We start from the raw sequence: 19,768 nt of genomic DNA on the forward strand, positions 1-19,768 counted from the left end.
TCCTTATCTGTTATTATCGGGCAGGTAGATGATATATATAAACATATAGGCTAGACAATTATAGATTGTCATTATTTGGATGGTATCTTTTATGATAGATATACATAGTTCGAGGCATTCAAAGCCGGACGGAGATTGTAAAATTAAAGTCTGACTACGTGTAGTAATGAACGAGTGGATTCAGAGTAAAGATAAACCTTAAATGGTGAATGATAAGAAATGTCAAGTGGTCTATAAATGAAAATGCAGACACATCAGGACTGAGTGATATGGCAGATAGTTAATGATCAGAGGGTTATCAATTGAGGCAAGTATTCCTAACCTTTTTCTAAAATACTGCAAATATTTCTTCGTTCCTATTCTAAGTTTAGAATAGTTAAATGTGTTTTTTTATATTTCGCTGAAATTACTCTTATTTATTCAAGTACCTTTTTGATCTTGTTCCTTGATTATTGATTGATCTCTTGAGCAATTACCCATTATTTCAGGTTATTTGCGAACCCTGAATTTGGATGTTTTGAAATCAAAATGATTTGACATCAAAATACTCCACGGACTGGATGGTTACGATGAGGGCCAGGAATGAGCTGGGCCCTAAGGGCCAGAGATGGCTGGTCCCTTGATTATTAGGCCATAGTTTCCTGGGTACTGTTAGGGCGAAAACATGCGCTAATATTCACGCAAGTATACGCGTTCGCAAGTAATATAGAATACTTTCTAGTTCGTTCCCTCAGAGACTCAGACTAAATTATTGTCTAATTAAACTCACTCACCAATGTATGATTACTTCTCAATGTTAAGACACTAACACTTAAAATTGTTGATTAAATATTAACTATAATTAACTACTTAATTAATCACTTAACTAACACTTCAATTTATCAATAATAAAACACTCATGAGATCACAACTTCATTATTACTTCCTTCTATAGCCATTGTTATTACCTTTAGCATGTGACAGTAATGATATTAATCGAATAACACGAAACTGATAAAAGCCAACTTTCATTGTACTAATACCATTCTACCAAGCATCCACAATTAAGATAGAAGTTGAATAGTCATCAATTATGTTGAGTTCTCATATGTCTACAGAAATTGACAACACAACGATTTAAGCACAAGTTATTCCTTTTGATTACATAGGGCAAATAAAACTGTTAGAGTTACCCACTAATCATGCACAACGTACATGAGCCTATGCTAGCATGGCAAGTTCTAAATCCCAAGATCCACCGTCGCTTCACAAGAGATTAACACCCTATCTTATATGTTCGCGACGCACATAAGACGAATACGCACAACCAATACTAGATATCATGCAATCATCACACACTAAAGTATTAAACAATTAACTAAAGAATTCCATAATAAATCCGTTGCAACCCCATGATCACGATTAGCCCATAATAGCACTTATCGTCATCATGGGTTTATATGAAATCATGATAAACAAACACAAGAAAATAATAACTAAACTAATTATATTAAAACAGAGTACGTCACAAGAGTAAATAAGTTCAAAGCAAGAAAACTAGCATCTAACGTTACAACGAAACAAGAATCACAAGAATATATGCTTCCTCTTCGTTGCGGTGTGCTAAATCGGTCTTCTTCCTTATCTCCTTTGCTCCTTGCGTAAAAACACAATCTTCTTTAATCCACACTTGTAAAAACGTCTCAAATCTACTTATATAATAGTCCCATAAAACTCAAATTACATAGAAGTGGAAACCAAACAGAAGTAGAAGTCCTAAAATAATTTATCTTTTTTCCCGACCCTGCGCGGCCGCTCAGCATAGCTGAGCGGGCGCTCAGTTTGCTGCGCGGCCGCTCAGCAATGCTGAGAGGGCGCTCAGACCTCTACTGGAAAAATTCTGATTTCGCTCCGTTTCTTCGTCGTAATCTGCCCGTTTCTTTCCTCTCGCAATGGTAAACACATGCCAAGGTTTATTCTTGATGATTCCTCCCCCGAATTGCAACTAAAACCCTGAAATGCATAAACACTAGAAAAACGCATCAAATACACGAAATACTTGATTTCAAGACACCAATTTAAGCCATTTTAAGACGTTCTAAGTGGTATAAAATGCCACTTATCACACCCCCAAACTTAAATCGATGCTTGTCCTCAAGCGTCACAGACTCAAATAAAAACATGCATGAATGCAATCTATATGAAAATGCAGCGATCCCCCTTACTACAATTAACCAACCAAATTGTCACATCTCAACGAATGCAGTTAGACAAATAAAGATCAACAAACTCATGCAAATGGACATACAGCCAGAAACGTGGTGTGTGCAAATGCTTAACAGATATGCTTCGGAACTAGACCAATTACTATGACTAGACTATCCTCAAGGCAATCCTACGATTATACAAAGAATAAAAAATTCTAGGCACAAAGTGATATACAACACTACAAGAACTCTGGAGCTTACTGCGGAATCGTGCTTTTTATTTACAACTCAAATGCTTATTTGACCGTGCAATGAGTGAGGTCCACAAAAGACTTATACAATGGTATCCATGTAACGAGCGTTAGGTTAGCGGATCCCAGACTCTAAAAGCCTTAGGTCACTAGGCACAAAGTCCCCTAAGAACTTAATAACTCGAATACCAAAGAGCCCACTCTTGATCAATTATGCAAATTTTTTTTTTTTAATTTTTTTTTTATAACTTCTAAGCAAGTGCGTTTCGCTCCATCTTGCTCAACCCTAGACTACTCGCACCATATACGAGCTGGCTACTAGCCATTTGACGCCTAGCCACAACTAGCAACAACTTCCATATTTTTTTCTCCAAAATTTTTTTCTTTTTCATGCCTTTATCACTAAGAACCTATAATCGAATTCTAAGCATAATAAGCAGATTGACCTTGAAAACAAACAAATCATAACAACAATCTAGCCCTTACGCATTCTCTAAGACTTAGTGGACTTACAATTATTTCTAGCATGCATATCAACCTACACAACTTTATATCACTTTAATGTTATCACTACACTCGCATCAATATCACAATTCAGTCGATAAATCATTGCAAAAGGGATCATGGTAAATGCATGAGCTACATGACAATCATAACAAAAAAAACTATATGGCATAAATTATGCAACTATATGAACTAAACTATCATGAATATGCAACTAAATGACACACACACAATATTCCTTAACTACCACCCCCAAACTAAAAATCTTCACTGTCCTCAGTGAAAGTAGTAGAAAGAAACACAGGGTATACCTACTCGGAGTCATCATCATCATCACCCTCAATGGGTGGAGTATCAGGCGGCGGGTATGCAGAGTCCTCACCAAAAACTGGCCACTGGATATCAGCTCCAAGGCCTCGAAAAGCAGTCCCTAACGCAAGGGTGAGCTCCTGAGCAAACCTGCTCTGCGTCTCATACATGGCATCCATCCGCCGTTAAAGCCTCCTATACTGGGCATCAACCATCCCAGCACCCTCCTGAGCTCTCGAAGAACCAGCCTCTTCACGCCCTGGCCTAGCCATAGTAGCACCTCTTGCTGGACGCCCTCCTGGACGATGATAACCCAGCCCATGCTCCTCAGGCTCACCACCGGTCCACTCCTGCATCCCATTCAGAGTGCCAGAATCAATTGGAGCTGCTGGCAACTGCAACTGCTCATGAGCCGGCCAGTTCACTCCCACTGCTCGGCATAGCTTCGTAACCGTAGATGCATAAGGGATGTTCATATGCTTCGCTCCCCTCAAAAACTTCAGAATTCCTTGGTAGATAAACTCACCAAGGTCCACATAGTATTCCTCATTCAGAATTCCCCACAACAACTGTGCTCTCTCAACTGTGACCTCGTGTGCATGCGAAGAAGGCAAAATATTAGCACAAATAAATGCATTCCATGCACGGGCATACCTGTTCATGGCGATCGCCGGAAAGTGATGATACTCATTAGTGCCGATCCTGCAGGTCCAAACTGTGCCCGGTCGACAGAGAGTCGCACAAATCAAATCCAAGTCAAAATCCTCAGCAGTCTTTTCATTCCAGTTCTCCTCCTCGGGCTTCCTCTCTCGCTGTCCAATCACACGGCGAATCGCCACAGGATGATAATCAACCGTCAGCCCACGGACCACAGAAAACCCATTCTTTTCGGCCTTTGCGTTCGCGTAGAACTCGCGAACAACGCTCATCGGTACTGCTTCGGGTGACTCACAAAAAGCTATCCACCCCTTCTCTGCAATCATGGGCAGCAACTCACCATCCCTCCCTGATGGTAAAAACCCCCGCTCCTTCAGAATCGGCTTCCCCAACAGCCTAGTGTACTCCTCCTCCGCAGCTCTGTCAGTTAACCGAGGCCTTGCAGCAGTACCCCTCGATGAATCAGCAGTAGGAACTGTGCTGCTGCTGTCAATAGTGCGTGCTCTCTTGGGTGCCATGGATTCGTGAATAAAAGTGTGTAAGAACTGATTTTTGATGTTTGTGAGAGGGTTTAAGTGTAGGAAGTTTTGTGGGAGATATGTAGGATAGGTGTATGTATATATAGGGTGTGGATTAGATTAGGGTTTGGAAATTAAGGGGTAACATGATGGGGTAGTGGAAACAAATCGTGGGTTTATGGGCTAAAACTGTTTTTGTGTGTTTTTTTTTTCTCTCTGAACTGAAAAAAAATTCTGGTACTCGACCCCTGAGTGGTCGCTCAGCAAAACTGAGCGGGCGCTCAGCTTGCTGCGCGGTCGCTCAGCAAAGCTGAGCGGGCGCTCAGGGGGTCACTGGAAAAAAAAAAAAAATTCAGTCCCTGTTTTCTGATTTTTTTTGTGTTTTTGGATAGGTTATTAACTTCTAAGGGTTCCTGTAACAACAATTCATGGGTTGCCTCCCACGCAGCGCTTCTTTTTGGTCATTAGCTTGACGTTTCGTACCCTTCTCAAGTAGTCAATAAAATGGCACTAACCACTTCTCGGTTTGCCATGTCCCCATAGTAGTGCTTCAACCGCTGACCGTTAACCTTGAATACTTGGTCCGGATTATTCTCAAAAATTTCCACCGCTCCATGTGGAAACACAATTTTGACAATAAAAGGTCCAGACCACCTTGATTTCAACTTCCCAGGAAAAAGTCGGAGCCGAGAGTTAAATAAGAGAACTTGTTGCCCTGGCACAAATAACTTTGGATGTAGCTTCCTATCGTGCCACCTATTCACCTTTTCCTTATACATTTTGTTATTTTCGTACGCTTGAAGTCGAAATTCATCAAGTTCATTAAGCTGAAGCATTCTTTTCTTACCAGCTGCATCTAAATCCAGGTTCAACTTCTTCAATGCCCAGTAGGCCTTATGCTCAAGCTCCGCAGGTAGATGACATCCCTTACCGTACACCAACTGAAACGGTGACATCCCAAGTGGAGTTTTGTATGCTGTTCTGTAAGCTCAAACAGCTTCATCGAGCTTTAAAGACCAATCCTTCCTTGACGGACAAACAACCTTCTCTAGAATGCGCTTTATCTCTCTGTTAGACACTTCCGCTTGACCATTTGTTTGCGGATGATAAGCAGTAGCTACTCGATGATTCACCTTATAACGCTGAATCATAGAAGTGAACTTACGGTTGCAAAAATACGATCCTTCATCACTTATGATTACCCGAGGTGTTCCAAACCTTGTGAAAATTTGCTTATGAAGAAAATTTAGCACTGCCTTTGCATCATTTGTCGGTAAAGCTTTAACTTCGACCCATTTTGAGACATAATCGACTGCCAGCAAGTTGTACTGATTATTGCAAGACGAGATAAAAGGCCCCATGAAATCGATTCCCCACACATCGAAGACCTCGACTTCAAGCATCACATTTAATGGTATCTCATCCTTCCTTGACAAATTTCCCACTCTTTGGCAATGATCACACCTTAAAACAAACTGATGAGCATCCTTGAACAAAGTAGGCCAGAAAAAACCTGCTTACAGAATACGAGCTGCCGTCTTCTCACTACCATAGTGTCCATCATAAACCGTGGAATGGCAGTCTCGTAATATCCCCTCCGTCTCACAGAACGGGATACATCTCCTGATGATCTGGTCAGCTCCCTGTCTAAACAAATATGGTTCATCCCACATATACCACTTCACCTCATGCAGAAACTTCTTCTTTTGAGCGGATGTCAAATTAGGAGGCATTATATTGCTGACGAGATAGTTTACAATATCTGCAAACCATGGTTCTTCCTCCTGAATTGCAAACAACTGCTCATCCGGAAAAGATTCATTGATTAACGTCCTATCTTGTGAAGTAGAATCGGGATTCTCCAACCTAGAGAGATGGTCAGCAACTTGATTCTCAGTACCTTTTCTATCTTTGATCTCTAACTCAAATTCCTGAAGTAAAAGCACCCAACGAATGAGTCTCGGCTTCAAATCCTTCTTAGAAACCAGATAGCGAATAGCTGCATGATCAGTGAATACTGTTACTTTCGTACCCAGCAGATAAGATCGAAATTTCTCAAAACCAAAGACTATAGCCAAAAGCTCCTTCTCAGTAGTGGTGTAGTTCAATTGGGCACCATTTAAAGTCTTACTCGCATAGTAGACCACATGGAAGATATTTTTCTTGCGCTGTCCCAGAACTGCACCTACCGCATAATCACTCGCATCACACATCATCTCAAATGGTTCTGTCCAATCTGGTGCTGTAATAACTGGTGCAGTGATCAAACTCTTCTTGAGAGTCTCGAATGCTGCCAAACATTCATCATCAAATTTGAAAGGCACATCTTTCTCAAGCAAATTGCACAACGGCTTAGATATCTTTGAAAAGTCCTTGATGAATCGCCGATAAAAACCCGCATGACCAAGAAAACTACGGATTCCTTTCACATAATTAGGTGGAGGAAGATTTTCAATGACTCCCACCTTGGCCTTGTCCACCTTCAGACCCTTGCTAGAGACCTTATGCCCAAGGATAATGCCTTCACGCACCATAAAATGACATTTCTCCCAATTGAGCACCAAGTTAGTTTCCACGCATCTTTTGAGTACGGCGCGCAGATTATTCAAACATTCATCATATGAGTGTCCAAAGACGGAGAAGTCATCCATGAACACTTCGACGTTATTTCCAATCATGTCAGAGAATATAGCCATCATACATCTCTGAAAGGTGGCCGGGGCGCCACATAACCCAAACGAAACTCTGCGAAAAGCAAACGTGCCAAATGGACAAGTGAAGGTAGTCTTTTCCTGATCCTCTGGTGCAATACAAATCTGATTATACCCGGAATAACCATCCAGAAGACAAAAATACTCATGACCCGCCAATCTGTCAAGCATCTGATCTATAAATGGAAGAGGGAAGTGATCCTTCCTTGTGGCTTTGTTCAATTTTCTATAATCCATGCATACTCTCCATCCTGTAACTGTTCGAGTAGGGATGAGCTCATTCTTTTCATTTGCGACCACAGTGATACCTCCCTTCTTAGGTACACATTGTACGGGGCTCACCCACGAGCTGTCAGAAATAGGATAAATGATGCCTGCATCTAGCCATTTCAGAATTTCTTTCTTCACCACCTCCTTCATGATGGGATTCAGTCTTCGCTGCTGTTCCACAGTTGGCTTACTACCTTCCTCTAGCAGAATTTTATGCATACAATATGAAGGACTTATCCCCTTGATGTCTGCTATGGTCCATCCTATAGCCGATTTGAATTCTCTCAAAATCCTTTAGAGCTTGTCTTGCTCACTACCTGAAAAGTCAGATGAAATAATAACAGGTAACGTAGATGAATCACCTAAAAAAGCATACCTCAAGTGCTCAGGTAATGGCTTGAGCTCCAAGGTAGGTGCTTCCTCTATTGATGGTTTGAGCTTCCCTTCAGCGTTCTTAAGGTCAGAAGTACCAAGAGATTCAAATGGTATGTCTAGCTTTCGCTTCCAGGGAGAAGCGTTCAGATATTGTAATTGCTCGTTGTTATCTTCATCATCGCTGTCAAAATCCCCCACTAAGGCCTTTTCCAATGCATCAGACATTAGCATGTGATCGAGTTCCGAAGTAACCGCAGAATCAATCACATCCACTTTTAAGCACTCCTCATCTTCTGTAGGGAATTTCATTTCCTTGAATACGTTGAAGGTCACATCCTGATCTTGGACCCGCATAATAAGTTCACCTTTTTGCACATCTATCAAGGTACGGCCAGTAGCCAAGAAAGGCCTTCCCAAGATTATGGGAATCTTCTTATCTTCCTCAAAATCCAGAATAACAAAATCTGCTGGAAAGAAGAGCTTATCCACCTTGACGAGCACATCCTCAACTATGCCCCTTGGGTAAGTAATGGAACGGTCAGCCAATTGTAGCGACATGTATGTGGGTTTTGGATCAGGCAGATCCATCTTTTTAAAGATCGACAACGGCATCAGATTAATGCTTGCTCCCAAATCACAAAGGCACTTGTCAAAAGTCAGATTGCCAATGGTGCAAGGAATGGTGAAGCTTCCTGGATCTTTCAGTTTCGGTGGTAACTTTTGCTGCAGAACAGCGCTGCATTCTTCCGTGAGAGCAACAGTTTTAAGGTCATCCAGTTTCACCTTCCTTGAAAGAATAGTCTTCATAAACTTCGCATAACTAGGCATCTGTTCCAGAGCCTCAGCGAAAGGTATATTGATGTGAAGTTTCTTGAACACCTCCAGAAACTTCCTGAACTGTCTATCCAGCTTTTGTTGCTGCAATCTCTTAGGAAAAGGTGGTGGAGGATAGAGCTGTTTCTCCCTTGTATTAGCCTCAGGCAGAGTGTGTTCAACAGTAGTCTTCCTTGGTTCCGCCGCTTTCTCCTTTTGCTTAGATTCCTCATCTCTAATTTCAGCTTCTACTTCTTTTGCCTTTTCAGAATCAGCTACTTTTCCAGACCTTAAGGTAATAGCCTTGACTTGCTCTTTAGCTTCCTTCCTGCCTGGTACTTCCGTGTCACTGGGAAGAGTACCAGGTTGACGATTGAGCACTGCATTGGCTAATTGACCGATTTGATTTTCCAAGGTCTTGATAGAAACCGCCTGACTCTTGCACAACAGCTTAAGTTCCTCAAAATCAGCACTAGTAGGTGCAGCTGCACTTCCCTGTTGAGGATATGATTGCCTTGTAGCATACTGCTGTGGTTGCTGGAATCCAGGTGGGTTAAACTGTTTACTCACTCCTTGCTGATATGGTGGCTGAATAGCATTCTGATTATTCCCCCAGCTGAAATTTGGATGATTTCTGTTGTTAGGATGATAGGTCGCTAGCACAGGCTGCTGTTGTCGCTGATAATTATTCACATACTGAACAGATTCGTTGACAAGAGAACACTGATCCGTAGCATGAGAACCTGCACAAAGCTCACAAAAACTTGTTAGGGCGAAAACACGCGCTAATATTCACGCAAGTATACGCGTTCGCAAGTAATATAGAATACTTTCTAGTTCGTTCCCTCAGAGACTCAGACTAAATTATTGTCTAATTAAACTCACTCACCAATGTATGATTACTTCTCAATGTTAAGACACTAACACTTAAAATTGTTGATTAAATATTAACTATAATTAACTACTTAATTAATCACTTAACTAACACTTCAATTTATCAATAATAAAACACTCATGAGATCACAACTTCATTATTACTTCCTTCTATAGCCATTGTTATTACCTTTAGCATGTGACAGTAATGATATTAATCGAATAACACGAAACTGATAAAAGCCAACTTTCATTGTACTAATACCATTCTACCAAGCATCCACAATTAAGATATAAGTTGAATAGTCATCAATTATGTTGAGTTCCCATATGTCTACAGAAATTGACAACACAACGATTTAAGCACAAGTTATTCCTTTTGATTACATAGGGCAAATAAAACTGTTAGAGTTACCCACTAATCATGCACAACGTACATGAACCTATGCTAGCATGGCAAGTTCTAAATCCCAAGATCCACCGTCGCTTCACAAGAGATTAACACCCTATCTTATATATTCGCGACGCACATAAGACGAATATGCACAACCAATACTAGATATCATGCAATCATCACACACTAAAGTATTAAACAATTAACTAAAGAATTCCATAATAAATCCGTTGCAACCCCATGATCATGATTAGCCCATAATAGCACTTATCGTCATCATGGGTTCATATGAAATCATGATAAACAAACACAAGAAAATAATAACTAAACTAATTATATTAAAACAGAGTACGTCACAAGAGTAAATAAGTTCAAAGCAAGAAAACTAGCATCCAACGTTACAATGAAACAAGAATCACAAGAATATATGCTTCCTCTTCGTTGCGGTGTGCTAAATCGGTCTTCTTCCTTATCTCCTTCACTCCTTGCGTAAAAACACATTCTTTAATCCACACTTGTGAAAACGTCTCAAATCTACTTATATAATAGTCCCATAAAACTCAGATTACATAGAAGTGGAAACCAAACAGAAGTAGAAGTTCTAAAATAATTTATCTTTTTTCCCGACCCTGCGCGGCCGCTCAGCATAGCTGAGCGGGTGCTCAGCTTGCTGCGCGGCCACTCAGCAATGCTGAGCGGGCGCTCAGACCTCTACTGGAAAAATTCTGATTTCGCTCCGTTTCTTCACCGTAATCTGCCCGTTTCTTTCCTCTCGCAATGGTAAACACATGCCAAGGCTTATTCTTGATGATTCCTCCCCCGAAATGCAACTAAAACCCTGAAATGCATAAATACTAGAAAAACGCATCAAATACACAAAATACTTGATTTCAAGACACCAATTTAAGCCATTTTAAGACGTTCTAAGTGGTATAAAATGCCACTTATCACACCCCCAAACTTAAATCGATGCTTGTCCTCAAGCGTCACAGACTCAAATAAAAACATGCATGAATGCAATCTATATGAAAATGCAGCGATCCCCCTTACTACAATTAACCAACCAAATTGTCACATCTCAACGAATGCAGTTAGACAACTAAAGATCAACAAACTCATGCAAACGGACATACAGCCAGAAACGTGGTGTGTGCAAATGCTTAACAGATATGCTTCGGAACTAGACCAATTACTATGACTAGACTATCCTCAAGGCAATCCTACGATTATACAAAGAATAAAAAATTCTAGGCACAAAGTGATATACAACACTACAAGAACTCTGGAGCTTACTGCGGAATCGTGCTTTTTATTTACAACTCAAATGCTTATTTGACCGTGCAATGAGTGAGGTCCACAAAAGACTTATACAATGGTATCCATGTAACGAGCGTTAGGTTAGCGGATCCCAGACTCTAAAAGCCTTAGGTCACTAGGCACAAAGTCCCCTAAGAACTTAATAACTCGAATACCAAAGAGCCCACTCTTGATCAATTATGCAAATTTTTTTTTTTTATAACTTCTGAGCAAGTGCGTTTCGCTCCATCTTGCTCAACCCTAGACTACTCGCACCATATGCGAGCTGGCTACTAGCCATTTGACGCCTAGCCACAACTAGCAACAACTTCCATATTTTTTTCTCCAAATTTTTTTTCTTTTTCATGCCTTTATCACTAAGAACCTATAATCGAATTCTAAGCATAATAAGCAGATTGACCTTGAAAACAAACAAATCATAACAACAATCTAGCCCTTACGCATTCTCTAAGACTTAGTGGACTTACAATTGTTTCTAGCATGCATATCAACCTACACAACTTTATATCACTTTAATGCTATCACTACAGTCGCATCAATATCACAATTCAGTCGATAAATCATTGCAAAAGGGATCATGGTAAATGCATGAGCTACATGACAATCATAACAAAAAAAACTATATGACATAAATTATGCAACTATATGAACTAAACTATCATGAATATGCAACTAAATGACACACACACAATATTTCTTAACTACCACCCCCAAACTAAAAATCTTCACTGTCCTCAGTGAAAGTAGTAGAAAGGAACACAGGGTATACCTACTCGGAGTCATCATCATCATCACCCTCAGTGGGTGGAGTATCAGGCGGCGGGTATGCAGAGTCCTCACCAAAAACTGGCCACTGGATATCAGCTCCAAGGCCTCGAAAAGCAGTCCCTAACGCAAGGGTGAGCTCCTGAGCAAACCTGCTCTGCGTCTCATACATGGCATCCCTCCGCCGTGAAAGCCTCCTATACTGGGCATCAACCATCCCAGCACCCTCCTGAGCTCTCGAAGAACCAGCCTCATCATGCCCTGGCCTAGCCATAGTAGCACCTCGTGCTGGACGCCCTCCTGGAAGACGATAACCCAGCCCATGCTCCTCAGGCTCAACAGCGGTCCACTCCTGCATCCCATTCTGAGTGCCAGAATCAATCGGAGATGCTGGCAACTGCAACTGCTCATGAGCCGGCCAGTTCACTCCCACTGCTCGGCATAGCTTTGTAACCGCAGATGTATAAGGGATGTTCATATGCTTCGCTCCCCTCAAAAACTTCAGAATTCCTTGGTAGATAAACTCACCAAGGTCCACATAGTATTCCTCATTCAGAATTCCCCACAACAATTGTGCTCTCTCAACTGTGACCTCGTGTGCATGCGAAGAAGGCAAAATATTAGCACAAATAAATGCATTCCATGCACGGGCATACCTGTTCATGGCGATCGCCGGAAAGTGACGATACTCATTAGTGCCGGTCCTGCAGGTCCAAACTGTGCCCGGTCGACAGAGAGTCGCACAAATCAAATCCAAGTCAAAATCCTCAACAGTCTTTTCATTCCAGTTCTCCTCCTCGGGCTTCCTCTCTCGCTGTCCAATCACACGGCGAATCACCGCAGGATGATAATCAACCGTCAGCCCACGGACCACAGAAAACCCATTCTTTTCGACCTTTGCGTTCGCGTAGAACTCGCGAACAACGCTCATCGGTACTGCTTCGGGTGACTCACAAAAAGCTATCCACCCCTTCTCTGCAATCATGGGCAGCAACTCACCATCCCTCCCTGATGGTAAAAACCCCCTCTCCTTCAGAATCGGCTTCCCCAACAGCCTAGTGTACTCCTCCTCCGCAGCTCTGTCAGTTAACCGAGGCCTTGCAGCAGTACCCCTCGATGAATCAGCAGTAGGAACTGTGCTGCTGCTGTCAATAGTGCGTGCTCTCTTGGATGCCATGGATTCGTGAATAAAAGTGTGTAAGAACTGATTTTTGATGTTTGTGAGAGGGTTTAAGTGTAGGAAGTTTTGTGGGAGATATGTAGGATAGGTGTATGTATATATAGGGTGTGGATTAGATTAGGGTTTGGAAATTAAGGGGTAACATGATGGGGTAGTGGAAACAAATCGTGGGTTTATGGGCTAAAACTATTTTTGTGTGTTTTTTTTTTCTCTGAACTGAAAAAAAATTCTGGTACTCGACCCCTGAGCGGTCGCTCAGTAAAACTGAGCGGGCGCTCAGCTTGCTGCGCGGTCGCTCAGCAAAGCTGAGCGGGCGCTCAGCTTGCTGCGCGGTCACTCAGCAAAGCTGAGCGGGCGCTCAGGGGGTCACTGGGAAAAAAAAAATTCAGTCCCTGTTTTCTGATTTTTTTTGTGTTTTTTGATAGGTTATTAACTTCTAAGGGTTCCTGTAACAATAATTCATGGGTTGCCTCCCACGCAGCACTTCTTTTTCGTCATTAGCTTCACGTTTCGTACCCTTCTCAAGTAGTCAACAAAATGGCACTAACCACTTCTCGGTTTGCCATGTCCCCATAGTAGTGCTTCAACCGCTGACCGTTAACCTTGAATGCTTGGTCCGGATTATTCTCAAAAATTTCCACCGCTCCATGTGGAAACACAGTTTTGACAATAAAAGGTCCAGACCACCTTGATTTCAACGTCCCAGGAAAAAGTCGGAGCCGAGAGTTAAATAAGAGAACTTGTTGCCCTGGCACAAATAACTTTGGATGTAGCTTCCTATCGTGCCACCTCTTCACCTTTTCCTTATACGTTTTGTTATTTTCGTACGCTTGAAGTCGAAATTCATCAAGTTCATTAAGCTGAAGCATTCTTTTCTTACCAGCTGCATCTAAATCCAGGTTCAACTTCTTCAATGCCTAGTAGGCCTTATGCTCAAGCTCCGCAGGTAGATGACATCCCTTACCGTACACCAACTGAAACGGTGACATCCCAAGTGGAGTTTTGTATGCTGTTCTGTAAGCCCAAACAGCTTCATCGAGCTTTAAAGACCAATCCTTCCTTGACGGACAAACAACCTTCTCTAGAATGCGCTTTATCTCTCTGTTAGACACTTCCGCTTGACCATTTGTTTACGGATGATAGGCAGTAGCTACTCGATGATTCACCTTATAACGCTGCATCATAGAAGTGAACTTACGGTTGCAAAAATGCGATCCTTCATCACTTATGATTACCCGAGGTGTTCCAAACCTTGTGAAAATTTGCTTATGAAGAAAATTTAGCACTGCCTTTGCATCATTTGTCGGTAAAGCTTTAACTTCGACCCATTTTGAGACATAATCGACTGCCAGCAAGATGTACTGATTATTGCAAGACGAGATAAAAGGCCCCATGAAATCGATTCCTCACACATCGAAGACCTCGACTTTAAGCATCACATTTAATGGCATCTCATCCTTCCTTGACAAATTTCCCACTCTTTGGCAACGATCACACCTTAAAACAAACTGATGAGCATCCTTGAACAAAGTAGGCCAGAAAAAACCTGCTTGCAGAATACGAGCTGCCGTCTTCTCACTACCATAGTGTCCACCATAAACCGTGGAATGGCAGTCTCGTAATATCCCCTCCGTCTCACAGAACGGGATACATCTCCTGATGATCTGGTCAGCTCCCTGTCTAAACAAATATGGTTCATCCCACATATACCACTTCACCTCATGCAGAAACTTCTTCTTTTGAGCGGATGTCAAATTAGGAGGCATTATATTGCTGACGAGATAGTTTACAATATCTGCAAACCATGGTTCTTCCTCCTGAATTGCAAACAACTGCTCATCCGGAAAAGATTCATTGATTAACGTCCTATCTTGTGAAGTAGAATCGGGATTCTCCAACCTAGAGGCATTATATTGCTACCTTGCCTAACGTCATCCTCTGAGTTGGGTTTTGATGCTCATTTGCAGCCATCGTCTCTATAAGATTATACGCCTCAGTATAGCTTTTAGCCCATAAGGCGCCTCCAGCTGCTGCATCAAGCATGGGCCGAGATTGGGCCCCCAAACCATTATAGAAACCAGTGATCACCATTCAATCCGGCATTCTATGATGTGGACATTTTCTCAACATTTCCTTGTAGCGTTCCCAAGCCTCGCACATAGATTCTGTAGGTTGCTGCGCAAACTGAGTAAGAGCACTCCTCATAGCAGCAGTCTTTGCCATCGGATAAAACTTCACCAGAAACTTTTGCGCAAGATCTTGCCACGTAGTGATAGACCTAGCTGGTTCAGAATGTAACCAGTCTTTAGCCTTGTCCCTCAGTGAGAATGGGAAAAGCCTCAACTTGATAGCCTCATCAGTCATGCCATTATACTTAAAAGTGCTGCAGATCTCGACAAAATTCCTTATGTGCATGTTGGGGTCTTCAGTTGCCGCTCCTCCAAAAGAAACAGAATTCTGCACCATCTGAATAGTGCCCGGCTTGATTTCAAAGGTGTTAGCTTGAATAGCCGGATGAAGGATGCTTGACTGAATGTCATCAATTTTAGGCCGAGAAAAATCCATAAGAGCTGGATCAGCTTGAACAATACGATCTCCCATGTTTTCTGGTTCTTTCTGCTCAGTTCCTGAATCCGAATCCTCAAAATCTAACTTCTCCGGAATATTAAGAACTTCGTCTATTTCCTCAGTTGTATCTAAAGTCCTCTTGCGAGCACGAGAACGAGTTTGCATAAACGCTTGCTAAAGTACCTGAAACACAACCGGAAAAAATAAGTAACTACTACGTCCTAATCACTGAGTCCTAATGACCAATGATGGTAAGTACATAAACTAAACAAATACACCGAGTCCCCGGCAGCGGCGCCAAAAACTTGTTAGGGCGAAAACACGCGCTAATATTCACGCAAGTATACACGTTCGCAATTAATATAGAATACTTTCTAGTTCGTTCCCTCAGAGACTCAGACTAAATTATTGTCTAATTAAACTCACTCACCAATGTATGATTACTTCTCAATGTTAAGACACTAACACTTAAAATTGTTGATTAAATATTAACTATAATTAACTACTTAATTAATCACTTAACTAACACTTCAATTTATCAATAATAAAACACTCATGAGATCACAACTTCATTATTACTTCCTTCTATAGCCATTGTTATTACCTTTAGCATGTGACAGTAATGATATTAATCGAATAACACGAAACTGATAAAAGCCAACTTTCATTGTTCTAATACCATTCTACCAAGCATCCACAATTAAGATAGAAGTTGAATAGTCATCAATTATGTTGAGTTCCCATATGTCTACAGAAATTGACAACACAACGATTTAAGCACAAGTTATTCCTTTTGATTACATAGGGCAAATAAAACTGTTAGAGTTACCCACTAATCATGCACAACGTACATGAACCTATGCTAGCATGGCAAGTTCTAAATCCCAAGATCCACCGTCGCTTCACAAGAGATTAACACCCTATCTTATATGTTCGCGACGCACATAAGACGAATACGCACAACCAATACTAGATATCATGCAATCATCACACACTAAAGTATTAAACAATTAACTAAAGAATTCCATAATAAATCCGTTGCAATCCCATGATCACGATTAGCCCATAATAGCACTTATCGTCATCATGGGTTCATATGAAATCATGATCACGATTAGCCCATAATAGCACTTATCTGGATATTATTTATAGAAGATTTGTTAAGTTGAGGAACATACTTGAATTGAACGTTTATCTGTTGAAGTACGAGAAGAGGTGCGCAGGGTATACAGTTAAACAGCTCAGGGGACTGGGGGACTAGTGAAGCTCAAAGTTTAATTGATAAATTAAATAAATTTATGTAGTGGACTTTAATATAATTTATTTTATAAACTTAAAATGATTTATCTTATAAACTTTAAATAAGTTTATTTTATAAATCTAAATTAGTTTATTTATGTAAGTTATATTTAAGTTAATTTAGTTACAATTTAAACTTAAAAAAGAAAAAGAAAAAGAAATAAAAGAAAACAAAACAAAAAAAGGAGAAAGAAAAGAAAAACAAAAACAAAAAGAAAAAGAAAAGAAAAAGAAGAAGAAAAAGGAAAAAAGAATAAAAGGAAAAGAAAATAAAAAAGGAATTAAACAAACAAATAAAGTCTGTTTGTTTGCTTTTGGTTTAGGATGATCGGAGGTCGCCACAGGCTCCCCCCACCTGTCACCATACAGCAAAATAACTCCCCCCTTGTATCTTCTGTCGCCACAAAAAATATTTCACCAAGGTAATTTTGTTACTCCTGTCGCCACAGAGCTTCCTATCGCCACAGAAGAGTTATAGTTGATCATCACAGAAGTGTTAAACCTCAGCCACACATTTTATTGGATAAATTCTACACAATTTGCAGCAGAAATTGAAGCCATTCATTTTTGGGGATTCAATACTGTTCATCTTCTCTCCCGAAAGAGAAGTAAAAATGGCAGCAATGATTTACAGAGAAGCTCAAACTTTTTATATATCCGTTTAACTTCTCACCGGAGTAACGTTATAATGCCCGATTTAATTCTTGTATATTCTTAGGGGCATTATAATTTTTACCTGGTAATTAAATCCTTAGACAAACAAAAGCTAGATTATTGTATAGGATTTGATTTGTAAATCTTTGTAGAAGCTAGGAACCTTGTTGTTCTAAGATTGTAGCCGGTTAATTTATCAACCGGAGTGTAGCAACACCCTCGAGGATTTATATACGAATATATATTTCCCCGAATATCTTGTATTCCTCGTTTTTATCGTTCCAAATACTATTCCTCTCAAGAACACGAAACCACTAACCGGACACTAAATATTATATCCGCTAAAGATTCGAAAGAATTTTTAATTTAGTGATTATCGTATTCAACTCCCCTTCTACGATAATTCGGGACCTAACAATTGGTATCAGAGCGGACTGATTGATACACAAATCAGGATCTTTAAATAAATTTATTTTATTAATTTGAATTTACATAAATTTATTTTATAAATTTGATTTAGAAAATTTATTTTATAAATTTAATTTGAATGAGTTTATTATTTAAACTTGAATAAGTTTATTTTATAAACTTAATTTAAATAAATTTATTTTATAAATTTGATTTAAATTAATTTATCATTTAAATTTTAGTAAATAGAATTTTTAATTTAAATTTATTTCTCGGGTAATTTTAGGCTGCCAGTTTCCTGTTTTTGTTAGTTCAAAGTGGCACCTTATTTCCTTTGTTAGTAGTTTGTGTACGGAAGTGAATTGGCAGCCTTGTGATTAGTTGTTTGGCAAGGAAAAAGAAGCAAAGTCATTTGGTAACACACATGCAGCCTTACAGGGATTTAAATACACGCGCCTGGAAAGATTCACACGTGCTGGCAACTCATGCGCAACAAACAACAGAATTTCTAAAGCAAGTCGCCATAGACACCAACGAAAGAATACAGGAGTCGCCATACATGATTTATATACCCTAGTCGCCAGAGAGTATATCGTCATAGAGTGTTTAAACGAACAATTTTCTAAGGCGATTATGTACACCTCCTGGAACACCCTCTAGTCGCCATAGAAATTTTGTAGCCCCTTAATTAATTATTTCTAATTTATTTATTTTTCCATAAAATTTAAAATTCTTAAATTTAATTTTTTCTTAAATGATAATTTATGTTTTTTTTAATTTTTAAGAAAATTTGAAATTTTTAAAAATTAGATTTTACATAAATATTTATTTTTGATTAATTTATTTTTTAAGAAAATTAAAAATACTGGAAACTTAAATCTCTCTTAAATATTAAATTAAGGGTACTGAAGTATTGATAGACTCAGGATTCCTCCGGGCTTTTATAAGACAACTCTATGGTTCCAGGTTATACAGTCACACAGTAGTTTGTATCAATGCTATATTTATCCGGGAATCAATGAGATCATATAGGCAGGAATTGTGGAGGTCAGAGAGAGTAGAGGGGACATACAAATATCTCAGTTACATGCAGTATAGTTGGAATCTCAGGACAGAATGTAAGAGTTACTGATAGCTGAATCAGAAGAAGCTCAGGTAGAAGTACTTGAGGGATTGGACGTCAGGGCAGTGTTTCACATGTCAGGGAAGTTTGGTCGTATTAGATTCACAAGGAGTACATAAGCTATATCCAAAGATCAAGCCTATCTATTCTGAAGCAGAGATTCTTACAGATTCAGTTCAAGAGGTGATTACAAGCCTGAGATTGGGACAAATACAAGATTTGATAGCTACAGGTATGACAAGCAATAAGTGTCAAGTAATTATCAGGGGTTTTGCTACAACAGAACAAGAAGCTTGACAATCAAGGATGGGTAGGGATTCAGTTGAAGAGTTAAGACAAAGGTGGAATTTTTTCTTAGGGAAGCAGCCAGTCAAAACTTGTAGTGCACGGAAAAGAATTGGGATGGATCAGATGACGAGAATAATGAATATCTTGCTTTCATAGCAATCTCTGAAGATGGTCCAACTCACATATCTCAGGTTTCAAATTCTTGAACCACTGCAATACTTTGCTCTCAATATTCAATGCATGATAAGATCATAGTGTTTAAATGTTTAACACTCGTACAAGCATGATAGCATCACACATAGATA

General features: G+C 40.0%; 1 non-coding gene across 1 annotated transcript; it reads left to right on the forward strand.

Moving 5' to 3' along the window:
- Positions 1–15,224: 15,224 nt before the first annotated feature.
- LOC141694246 (small nucleolar RNA R71) lies at positions 15,225–15,331 on the forward strand. The gene has a single exon (XR_012563567.1). It is a non-coding gene; the product is annotated as a small nucleolar RNA R71 (small nucleolar RNA).
- Positions 15,332–19,768: the final 4,437 nt, after the last annotated feature.

The sequence above is a fragment of the Apium graveolens genome, chromosome 10 (assembly GCF_009905375.1).
Source record: "Apium graveolens cultivar Ventura chromosome 10, ASM990537v1, whole genome shotgun sequence".
Classification (NCBI taxonomy): Eukaryota; Viridiplantae; Streptophyta; class Magnoliopsida; order Apiales; family Apiaceae; genus Apium; species Apium graveolens.